Here is a 12,365-nt window from a genome sequence, read left to right as displayed (position 1 = left end):
TTTGCCCACAAAATACAGTCACTGCACTTTACTGAAGAGCCTGCGAAGCGCTCTGAGACGTTTCGCTGAAGTGCTACGCCGCTGCATCAAATGCAAGGATCATTGTTATTTTATTATTATTATTATCTTTTAAAGGACGAAGGCCGGAGGCCGTCCTTGCCCCAGTTCTCGCACTGACACTCGAGCGGGGCAGCAGCGTTGAGGCAGCGACACTCAGCACACGCTGTTCGCAGCCGGAGGCCACGTGAGGGTTACAAAGTGGGTTAGCATCCTCTCACATCCTCCTGCGGCTGTCAGCTCGCGGTGAGCCAGACTTCCAGCTAAACAGGCTGTGGCCAGTGTCTTTCAGTGCAGCGCACAGCTGTGTGCCGGTCAGCAAGTCCTGGCACTGGGAATGCTCAACACCCCCACACACACACACACACACAGTCACACACAGTCACAAACACATCCCCACACACACACACACAGTCACAAACACACACACACACACACACACACATCCCAATACACTCAAACTCACCAACACATCCCACCACACACTCACCACTCACAAACACATCCCAACACACACTCACACACATCCCAATACACTCAAACTCACCAACACATCCCAACACACACTCACACACATCCCGACACACACTCACCACTCACACACTCACAAACAACATCCCAACACACACTCAAACACATCCCAACTCACACTCACCCCAACACACACTCACCAACACATCCCAACACACACTCACAAACACATCCCAATTCACACTCACACACTCACAAACACATCTCAACACACTCACACAGTCACAAACACATCCCAACATCCCTGACACACAGTCACAAACACATCCCAACACACACTCACACACCCCAGCACTCAGTCACACACATGTCCTACAGCACATTGACACACCCCGACACTCACACACCAACATCTCAACATACACTCGCACACCCACCCACACGCAGTCACACACATCCCAACATACACTCACACCCCACCCCGACAAACAGTCACACAGCCCAACACACTCAAACACACATTCACACACACTGAGGCACAAACTCATCCACACATCCCAATGTATATTGCCGGTGAGAGCAGTGCTGACTCTCTGACCTCCTGAATCACAGATACAGTCTTTGTCCAAACACATTCAAATCCACACATTTAAATAGAAGCCCTGACCGAGGCTCCTAACACAGACAGATCACACACAGCCTTCTCTCTCTCGCTCTCCCCCAATAAATCCCTTCAGAGAGATAATTTGAGTAAATTTGACCGCGGGATGATGTGATAAGCAGCCTTTGCTGAGCACAGCCCAGCGTTAGCCAGTAATCTGCTATCTACTGATCCCTTTCTATTCGACACACAGTCAAAACCCACAATGTACAGCTTTACAGAGATCAGCCTCGCTAGCTCCCACAGCAAGCCAACTTTGTGACGCACTCACAGAGTATTAAACGCTCGATCCTCAACCAAGGCTCCCCAAAACTGCCGGCTAATCACATCAAGCATTAGATTAAAAACATTTGCATTTTAATAATAATCCGCTCATTTGATATAGCGCCTAATCGCATCTTCAAGGCGTCTCAAAACGCTTCGCAGGTTATACTGCAAAGTGAATCGACTGTATATTTTGCAGGAGAAACACGGCAGTCAATTACACACAGCAGTGTCCTGTCCCACAAACAGTCGCGGATTGAGTGACCACATTATTATTAGCTATTTATTTTATTTCTTTGAAGGGATTATTACCCCCGGAAAAGTGATCCGCCAATCAACTAATAATAATTCTTGCATTTGATATAGTGCTTTTCACATCTTCTAGACGTCTCAAAACGCTTCACAGAATATACTCTAAAGTGTAGTGACTGTATATTTGTGGGCAACACAGCAGCCAATTGCACACAGCAGTGTCCCACAAACAGTCGTGGATTGAGTGACCAATTTATTACTGTTTATTTTTTAAGGATTATTATCCCCGGAAAAGCGATCCTCCAATTGACTAACAACCAGGTTCTTACTTAACGCTAGGTATACCGAGGCTTGTGGAGTAAGGAAACTTTTTGCCCTGGCCAGGAATCAAACCCAGGTCTCTTTCTTATGAGGCAAGTGCTCTAGCCACTAAGCCACAGGACTGCATTATATCCAGCATCTGACCGAGGTTCTCAATCGCTTCACATCAGAGCCACTCGGAGCATCATCAGAAGAGGACAGAGTCAGGGGGAGAGCATCATGGAGCCCCCAACAGTCCTGTACATGGAGTCCTGTAGCTCATTGGTTAGAGCACTCGCTTTGCAAGCGAGAGACCTGAGTTCAATTCCCGGCAGAGGGCGAAACCTTGGGCAAGTTTCCTTACTCCACACAGAGCCTAATAATAATCCCTCCAAAACCAAAAACAATAATAAATTGGTCATTTTTCAATCTACGACTGTTTGTGGGACATTGCTGTGCGCAATTGGCTGCCGCGTTCGCCCACAAATATACAGTCAATTCACTTTACAGTGTGTTCTGTGAAGCGCTTTGGGACGTCCTCCCGACGTGAAAAGCGCTATATCAAATGCAAGGATTATTATTATTATTATTATTGTTAACAGCTGTGAGCTCTCTGCTCCGCACTGTAAATGTAGTACATGCTATTTCGGAGGCATCGTCCTTCAGATAAAAACGTTTAAACTGAGGCCCCAGCACTGGCTGTTGGAGTGGATGTCAAAGGCTCTGCGTCACTATGGGAAAAGAGAAGGGAGTTTCTCTCTCCCGCAGTCCTGGCCAACAATCAATCACAATAAATCATTCGGTCACCTCACAGCTGGTGCAAATAAATGACTTCCTAATCAGTCACTACACCTGATTTAGCACGTGAAGCACTGGGAAATGTTGCCACGGCAACACAATTGGCCTCTCATGATGACATGAACCACCCACTCATGGCTGTTAGTGGGACATTGCTGCACGACGCAATCGACCCAGCCCCCACACCCCGCTCAGCGAGCACTGCCTGCGTCATGTCCCCTAACGCTCAACCCAGTGGGCTTTCAGCTCTTCTGGCCCTGTTAGTAGTCCTCGCATTTGATACAGCGCCTTATCACGACTTTGAGATGTCCCAAAGCGCTTCACAGGATTCACTACACTGTCAAGTGAACTGACTGGATATTTTGTGGGCGGAACGCGGCAGCCAATTGTGAACACGTTTCTTTTTGAAGGGATTATTATCCCCAAAAACCAATCTGTCAATCGAGTAACAACTGGGTTCCTACTTACTGCCCGGTAAATAGAGGCGTGTGGAGGAAGGAAGCTTGTCCAACATTTTGCCGGGCCAGAAATCGAACCCGGGTTCTAATCCCTACTTGTGGAGTCATGTAGAGTCGTGGTTAAAGCAGTCACCTCGCAAGCAGGGCAAAATGTTGGGCAAGTTTCCTTACCCCACAACCCCCTGTTCACCTGGCAGGAACCAGGTTGTTAGTCGTTTGGCAGTCACTTTTTCAGGGGTAATAATCCCTTTTTCAAGATCCTGGTCCTCACCTGCAAAACCCTCCATGGTCTTGCTCCCCCCCTGACTTGCTCCACTCTGACCTCCTAACCCCCTACCATCCTGCTCGCTCCCTCCGCTCAGCGGAATCAGGCCTGCTTCCCATCGCCCGCCTCGCTTGCCCCACTATTGGCAGGCGGGCCTTCCACCACTCTGCCCCATCCTCTGGAACTCCATCCCACAGTCCCTCCGTCTTGTCCCCTCCTTCGCCACCTTCAAGACTCACCTCAAATCCCTCCTCTTTGACCGGGCTTTCAATCTCCCTGCTTCCCCCCTGCCCTCCACCCTCCTCCACCCCCCCAACCCTCAGCTCGGGTCCATAACTGTTGGCCAAGCGCCTCGGGACGTCCTCCCGACGTGAAAGGCGCTTTACACATGTCATTTTGTTTTTTTTAAAAAAAGTCACTATATTCTGTGAAGCGATTTGAAGCTTTATCACATCAAAGATGTGATAAAGCGCTATATCGAATGTGAGGATTATTATTATTATTATTATAACCCCCTCCATTCCCTTCTCGAAATCCACCGATTTGAGATGCTTAGAAGGGCCTGGGCCCCCACGCACACGCTGACAGGGAGGGCTGGACAGCGACAGAGCAAAGCGTGTGGCCTGGCTGTAGAGCATGAGGACACAGCGAGGAGCAGCATGACTCACATCCTTCCCCTCTCCTGGCATTTGAATAGGACTGATTCACAGCACAATTCAACACCCCCACACAGCCCAGTGAGCACCGTTACTATTTGTGACAAGATCGTGCTGGATACACAAAGCACAAGGATGGCAAGGACAGAGGAGTCTCACCACGCACCCCCCGCCACCCCCTCTCCAACCAGCCCCCACTACTCTCACCAGCTGCTTAGCCCAGGTCCTCATGTGAGAGACCTTGGCAAATACACGTGCCCGCTGTGAAGCTGCCTCCGCCCCCAGGTTGCTCCGTGACAGGTCAGTGTAGGCCAAAGCCCTGGGTCCGTCCCATGTTTGCCACAAATAATGATAATCCTTGTATTTGATACAGCGCCTTATCACGTCTTCGAGACGTCTCAAAGCGCTTCACAGAATATACTGTAAAGTGAATTGACTGTATATTTTGTGGGCAAAAACGCAGCAGCCAATTGCGCGCAGCAGCGTCCCACAAACAGTCACAGATTGAGTGACCAATTTATTAGTATTATTATTATTTTTTGAATGGGTAATTAACCCTGGACAAGTGATCCGCCAATCGACTAACAAGGGTTCCTACTCACTGCGAGCTAAACAGAGCCATGTTGTCTAAGGAAACTGGGAATCAAACCCAGTTCCTCTTGCTTGCAAGTGCTCTAACCACTAAGCTACAGGACTCCATATTGGCTTCAAGAGGGAAGTGGATAAATACCTAAAATGGAGTAATCTCCAGGGGTGTGCACAAAAGCCCTTAGATAGAGTGAAATCAACGGTCTCTCACTCGCTCACCATCAGCAAACTGTCCATTGCCTATTTCCTTATTGCCCTGCTCACTAATCCCTATACATAATAATCCTTATATTACACACAGCACCGCTCAAGTCGGGAGGACAGGATTCACTGCAATTCACAGCCAGCCTCTGACATACTTTCCATGTGAAGGCAATATATAAATGCGTAAATCACACACAATATACAATCCACTTAAGTCAATCCACTTAATAATCCTTGCATTTTTTATAGCGCCTTATCACGTCTTCGAGAAGTGGAGTCCTGTAGCTCAGTGGTTAGAGCACTCGCCTTGTAAGCGAGATGCCTGGGTTCAATTCCTGGCGGGTGAAATCTTGGGCAAGTTTCCTTACTCCACCCAGAGCCTAATAATAATCCCTCCAAAACCAAAAACAATAATAAATTGGTCATTTCAATCCACGACTGTTTGTGGGACATTGCTGTGTGCAATTGGCTGCTGTGTTTCGCCCACAAATATACAGTCAATTCACTTTACAGCATATTCTGTGAAGCGCTTTGAGACATCTATATCAAATGCAAGGATTATTATTATTTATTAAAGCGTTTCACAGAATATACTGTAAAGTGAAACAAAAAGAGAAGTCGCTGCGAACTCTCATCAGGTCAGGCGGCATCTATGGAGAAAGGAAAGTGAGTCAACGTTTCGGGTCCACAACCCTTCGTCAGATCTGGGGCACGTTGGGAGGGAGAGGCTTTTAAGGGCTAACAGAGAAGGGGGGAGACAGGGCAAGGAAGACGAAGGAGAAAATGGGGTAGAGGACAGGGGATGATGGGTTAAAGAGGTCTTAATGATGCAAAACAAAGGGGGGATTGCAACAAAGCAGGGGAATAGTGCTGTTAATACTGCAGAACAAAAGGGGGGAAATATTGCAACGAAATAGGATTATTAATATAAATGGTTGCCTCTTCCAGACATCAGCACTTTGCAAGTTCTCGTGCCACCATTGGAAAAGGGACTTTCTTTTTCTCTCTCTCCCCCTCCCGCCCCACGGTATCCAGGTCAAGAAAACTTCACATCAACCCCTCCACCCTCTTCTGCTCCCAACCCCTCAGACCGGGTGCCAGTACACAGCTCAGCAAAACACAGTCACTATACTGCTTATCACTCTCACCCCCCCCACCAGCCCAGATCTTCATGTGATGGACCTCGGCAAATACACGTGGCCGCTGCGAAGCCACCTCTGCCTCCAGGGTGTTCAGCACCAGGTCAGTGTAGGTCGGAGCCCTCTCTCCCTGTAGTCACAAATCAAATGTGAAGAGACGAGAATCGGGTGCACGGCAGGAGGCCTCAGTCACTACACCAGACGGCAAACTGCCAGAGCCCGGCAATGACTGTCAAGTTTAACTTTTGAACCTTGATGTTTATTTCTTCACCTTGAACCTCCACAGCAATAACCATTCGCTCGTTATTGACTCAGGAATCATTGCCCTCCCCTCCCCCTCCCCACCAAACTATCTTCAAACAGATCCTGTCACTGGGCCTTTCCCACACTTTGATCATTAACACCAGGTAATGGCTGTGCCTCTCTTTCTCTCCTCCCCCCGAGGAGCTTCACATAAAATGGGAGTTCTATGGCTGAGCAGTTGGAGCACTCGCCTCGCAAGCGAGAGGACCTGAGTTTGAGTCCCGGGCAGAAAGAAATGTTGGGCAAGTTTCCTTACTCCACAAGCCTTGGTTTACCAGCAGTCAGTAGGAACCTGCTAGTTGATTGGCGGAGTGCTTTTCCGGGTGTAATAGTCCCTTCAAAAAATAATAATAATGTGGTCAATCAATCCACGGCTGTTTGTTGCACGACTGCGTACAATTGGCTGCCGCTTTTCGCTCACAAAACATACAGTCACTACACCATATGGTATATTTTGTGAAGCACTTTGAGACGTCTAGAAGACGTGATGAGGCATTGTATCAAATGCAAGGATTATTGTTATTAATTATTATTAAAATAACTATCATCAAAAAGCCGCTCACAGGCACAGCCCATCCCAGCCTGAGTCAGAGACGTCCAGGGCAGTCCAGGCTGGCACTCCAGGGCAGTCCAGGCTGGCGCTCCAGGGCAGTCCAGGCTGGCGCTCCAGGGCAGTCCAGGCTGGCGCTCCAGGGCAGTCCAGGCTGGCGCTCCAGGGCAGTCCAGGCTGGCGCTCCAGGGCAGTCCAGGCTGGCGCTCCAGGGCAGTCCAGGCTGGCGCTCCAGGGCAGTCCAGGCTGGCGCTCCAGGCCAGTCCAGGCTGGCGCTCCAGGCCAGTCCAGGCTGGCGCTCCAGGCCAGTCCAGGCTGGCGCTCCAGGCCAGTCCAGGCTGGCGCTCCAGGGCAATGCTGGGGCTGCATTGTCAGAGGTGCCGTCCTTTGGATGAGATCTTAAACCGAGCTCCTCATCTGTGCCCGTTCGGGTGGATGTTAAAGATCCTATTCCGAAGGTGGTTTTTCCCGATATCTTGGCCAACTATTCCCCAGATTAAATTGGTCAAGGCTGTGTGTGGGACCTTGCTGTAATATTGGCGAGGGTGAGCGGTAGCCTGACACTGGCAAAGCTTGCAAATTGTGCAGTAATCCTACTCCACAGTCTGTAGGACACTCCCATCACTATCCGCCCTGAGGATTAAACCGGTGGTTACAGTGACTTTGCCAGCAGGAAGGCTTGGCACACATTCACAGGTTAAAAGCAGCTGCTTCGTCAGGAGTGTTGGGTTTATGGCACTGAGTCACTGAGGCTTGTGATCACCTTCTCACAGACACCAAGACTGCCGAAGTCAGCACTACACACCACTAATACTTCAGCCACCCTCCTACTCCTCCCCTCCCTGCCCTCCACCTCTCCCGATCCCAACCCCCTGCTCAGGTCCAAATCCCTGACTGTCCAGCCCCTTGGTCTGTACTCCTGATGTGAAAGGCGCTGTGCAAATGTCATTTGCTGTCGCTGCACTCACTGCAGGCCATACAGCACTGCCCACAGACACATGCACCATCTGTCCAGTAAACCTCTTCATCTCCAGTCTTAGGTATAAAGTGGATTGACTGTATATTTTGTGAGCGAAACACAAAAATCCACGACTGTTTGTGGCACACTCAATGATTGAGTGAGGGGTGCTCCAATTAATAATAATAATAATAATTGACTAACAACCCCGGGTTCCTACTTACTGCTAGATAAACAGAATAATAATAATAATAATAATCCTTGCATTTGATATAGTGCTTTTTACGTCAGGAGGACGTCCCAAAGCGCTTGAAGCGTGTGGAGTAAGGAAACTTGCCTAAAGTTTCATCCTGCCTGGGAATCAAACCAGGGTCCTCTCTCTTGCGAGACGAGCACTTTAACCACTAAGCTACAGGACTCCCTAATATCATCCTTACATCTGAAATCTCAAATCAGAATTTACAGGATTTACTGTAAAGTGACTGTGTATTTTTCAGGAGAACACGAGAGTCAATTTGCACAACTACGTCCCACAAACAAATTAGATGAACAGAACGCCTAATTGTATCTGGGAGATTGTCAGCCAGGACACCGGGAGAGAAACTCCCTTCTCTTTTCAAATAGTGCCATCATTATAATACAATACAGAATTACATTTGTATGTCATCTTTCACGTTGGGAGGTTCACGTCCCAAGATGCTGTTCAGTGTTTCGGACCCGAGCTGGGGGTCGGAATCAGAGAGGGTGGAGGGCAACAACAACAACACGATTTCATTTATAGTGCTCCTTTCACGTCGGGAGGACGTCCCAAGGCGCTGGACAGTTGGGTCGGGACCCAAGCAGGGGGGAAATGGTGAGGGGAGGGAAGGGAGGGAGCGAGGAGGGGGTAGAGAGTCGAGAGGGGGGGCAGTCACGCTACAGGAAATGAGAAGTTTCCCTGGTGTCCTGGCCGACAATCCCCCAGGTAATACTGGTCATTAAACTCTGCACAGGCACAGACAGGAGTTCAATTTAATGTCTTACTACAACAGCATCTCTGACAATGCAGCACTCCCCCCGCACTGCACTGGAGAGTCAACCTGGGTCATTAGCTCAAAGTCCTCAGTGGGACTTGAATCCACAACCTTTTGTCTCAGAGGCAAGAGTGACTGACTAAGTCCACACATCATGTGGATCTCTCACTGACAGGCCACCATGAACTGAGGCTGCGTCCCATCAGTGCTGAGAACTACGAAAGATGGGAATCGAACCCACCCTGTGCCGGTCTCTAGTCCGGTTCCTGAGCCAGGCAGGTCTGCAGTATTCCAGGGCACTGCTGATGGCAATATAACCCAACCCAGCCTGGCTCATCAGCAGGAGCTGGAAGGGCTGACCAGTCACAGGGGGCAGGGAGTCATCCCACTCAGCTCCTGTTAATCCTACAAGCCAAAGCCCTGACAGCTAGAGTGGTCCTCGCTGGACAAGCAGCGGGAAAGCTTACCAGACAGCATTATCAATGGCCAAGCTGTGTGGTTTTAGCTGGTTAGACTACAGCAGTTACCCCAACGCACACTCTGGGGTTCCCAAGCCTTGGATCTTGCCAACCTGCGCCTAATAATCAGACACCGGCTGATCACGGTGATGGGTTTCTGTATGTGTCAGACAGCGGCTGATCATGGTGACAGGTTTCCGTGTGTGTCAGACACTGGCCGGTCACGGTGACGGGTTTCCGTGTGTGTCAGACACCGGCTGATCACGGTGACAGGTTTCCGTGTGTGTCAGACACCGGCTGATCACGGTGACGGGTGTCCGTGTGTGTCAGACACCGGCTGGTCACGGTGACGGGTTTCCGTGTGTGTCAGACACCGGCTGGTCACGGTGACGGGTTTCCGTGTGTGTCAGACACCGGCTGATCACGGTGACGGGTTTCCGTGTGTGTCAGACACCGGCTGGTCACGGTGACGGGTTTCCGTGTGTGTCAGACACCGGCTGATCACGGTGACGGGTGTCCGTGTGTGCCAGACACCGGCTGATCACGGTGACGGGTGTCCGTGTGTGCCAGACACCGGCTGATCACTGCGATGGGTTTCCGTGTGTCAAGACACCGGACGACAAAGAAAATGTACCTGTAGTTTCAGCCGTGGAGGTTTAGTTCTGCAGCTTTGCTCAGCAATTCCAGCGCATAAAATCCACCGTCTGTGGAGAGAAAATCATTCACCTTACAGGCTGAACAATCACCCAACACCCAGTCAATCCCACCCTCACCCAGCCCCAGTCACACCCAGTCTGTTACAGCCACACCCAGCCAATCATAGCACCAGCTAATCACAGTCACACCCAGACACACATGCAGAGGGGGGGAGAGACACAGCGATACGCACACACACGCACACAGAAATAAACTGGGGGAGAGACACGGGCGTGGAAGAAAGGAAAGGGCACACAGAGAGGCACAGCACACTCAGGGAGAGAGTTTGTGATCTAGTGGTGCACGGAGACGCGTGCACACAGGGAGGGAGTGGGTGAGCAAGTGAGATAGAGAGTGAGACACACACACACACACACACAGGGAGAGCGAGTGAGTGAGCAAGCGAGATACAAAGAGAGAGGGACACACAAGGAGGGAGAGTGAGTGTGCAAGCGACATAGAGAGAGAGTAGGTGAGCGAGTGACACAGAGAGAGAGACACACACACACAAGGAGAAGAGAGACGCATAGTAAAAAAAGAGAGAGAGTTTGTTCGGGGAGAGGAAAGAGGCCTGTTAGAGAGGGCGAGACGTGATTCTTCACCAGCTGCGGTCTCAGCTGTGAGCCAAACGCCCCTGGGAACAACATGAGGAAAAGCTCTGGCGCTCAGCAACTCGATGTTACTGCAGGTCACTAGTCCCCCAGCTCTGTCGTGGGGGAGAGAAACACAGACACACGCACACACAGACATGGCAGGCCGGCTCAGCGAGGGAGAGAGACAGACACACAGGCTGATAGCACAATGGCTGGGGCGGTTTAAGAGGGAGATGGAGAGACGAGCGGGAAGTTAAGGGGCTGGGGAAAAAGACTGAAATCAGATGAGGGGGGGAAGAGGGGGGGGGAGAGGAGAGGGGAAGGGGGGAGAGAGGGAGGGAAGGGGGAGAGAAAAAGGGAAGGAGGGGGGAGAGAAGAAAGGAGGGAGGGGGGAGAGGAGAAGGGAGGGAGGGAGGGGGGAGAGGAGAAGGGAGGGAGGGAGGGGGGGAGAGGAGAAGGGAGGGAGGGGGGGAGAGGAGAAGGGAGGGAGGGGGGGAGAAGGGAGGGAGGGGGGGGGAGAGGAGAAGGGAGGGAGGGGGGGAGAGGAGAAGGGAGGGAGGGGGGGGGGAGGAGAAGGGGGCTTGCGGGCTTAAAATGTCTCCAACACCTCGTACTCTCTCGCGGGGGGAACGGACACCGTGTCTCTCGACTGAATGCAACAATTTACAAGTATGTGGATCTTTGCAAATTTCCCTTCCTGGTGCGCCAGTGATAAAATAATCCCTGCATTAGATACACAATCTGCAATGTCAACCGTCTCACATGCTGCGGCGACTATTTATAGGCAAACAAAGCAGCCAATCTGTGCAGACCAAAGTCCCACAAACAGCCACCGAGTCGATAACCAAGCTATCATGGGGATTGTCGACCAGGACACTGGCATTTCCAGTAGTGTTGTGGGATCTTTAACCTGAACAGGCACAGGCAGGATCTCTATTTAATGTCCCGTCTAAAGGACGGCACCTCTACCAATGCAGCACTCCACCTAGTATTGCACCGAAGCGTGAGCCTGGACTGAGCTCCTTAAACGCTCCGAGACACTACCCTGCGTGAAGGGCTCAATATAAATACAAGTTGTTGTTGACTGTGAGCCCGAAATCCTGCTGCTGAGCTGGAATCCATGACCCAGAGAGAAGCGCTCCCGGCTAAGTCAGGCTGGTACAGGCCGGAGCTCAGTGGAGATCTGAGTCAGGAGGTGAGAGCAGCGAGTGTGACAATCTGAATGATGCACGTTCCCCATTTAGACTGTAACCCATTTATAGTGGACACCCACTCCACCTCACTCATTCCGGAACCTCGGTGTCTTGTTCAACTCTCAACTATCCTTTAAACCCCACATCCGTCCTCCTGACCCACTTGGCTTTCCCCCACATCCACAACATTCCCGCCTCGGTCACTGCCTCTCCTCCCAGGCCGCCGAGACCCTCATCCACACATGCAGCACATCCAAACTTGACTACGCTGCAGGTTATTCAGCTCTGCCTCACCAGACTCCGTGACCCTCCCACTCCCCACCATCGCCCAGCTCCCACTGGTTCCCCACCCCCCTCAAATCCCTTCGTACCTTGGCACCTCGCTGCCTATCAGACCTGCTTTGCCCCCCACTCCACCACCCACTGTGTCCGCTCGGCTGGCTCCGGCCTCCTGTTTGTCCCTCGTTCCCTCCGCTCCACCAGCGGTG

The 12,365-nt window shown here is 51.0% G+C and overlaps 1 protein-coding gene across 1 annotated transcript in view; it reads right to left on the bottom strand.

Moving 5' to 3' along the window:
- Positions 1-10,192, bottom strand: part of LOC103190843 (fibrous sheath CABYR-binding protein-like) — a 34,236-nt gene extending 24,044 nt beyond the window's left edge. The window contains exon 1 of the mRNA XM_042331712.1: positions 10,030-10,192. The gene's annotated coding sequence lies outside the window, so the exon portion shown is untranslated. The remainder of the gene's footprint in view (positions 1-10,029) is intronic.
- Between the last annotated feature and the right edge of the window lie 2,173 nt (positions 10,193-12,365).

This window comes from Callorhinchus milii, unplaced genomic scaffold (genome assembly GCF_018977255.1).
Source record: "Callorhinchus milii isolate IMCB2004 unplaced genomic scaffold, IMCB_Cmil_1.0 Scaffold2, whole genome shotgun sequence".
Lineage (NCBI taxonomy): Eukaryota > Metazoa > Chordata > Chondrichthyes > Chimaeriformes > Callorhinchidae > Callorhinchus > Callorhinchus milii.
Note: the sequence above shows the minus strand (reverse complement) of the source record. Positions and strands in the feature narration are given on the sequence as shown.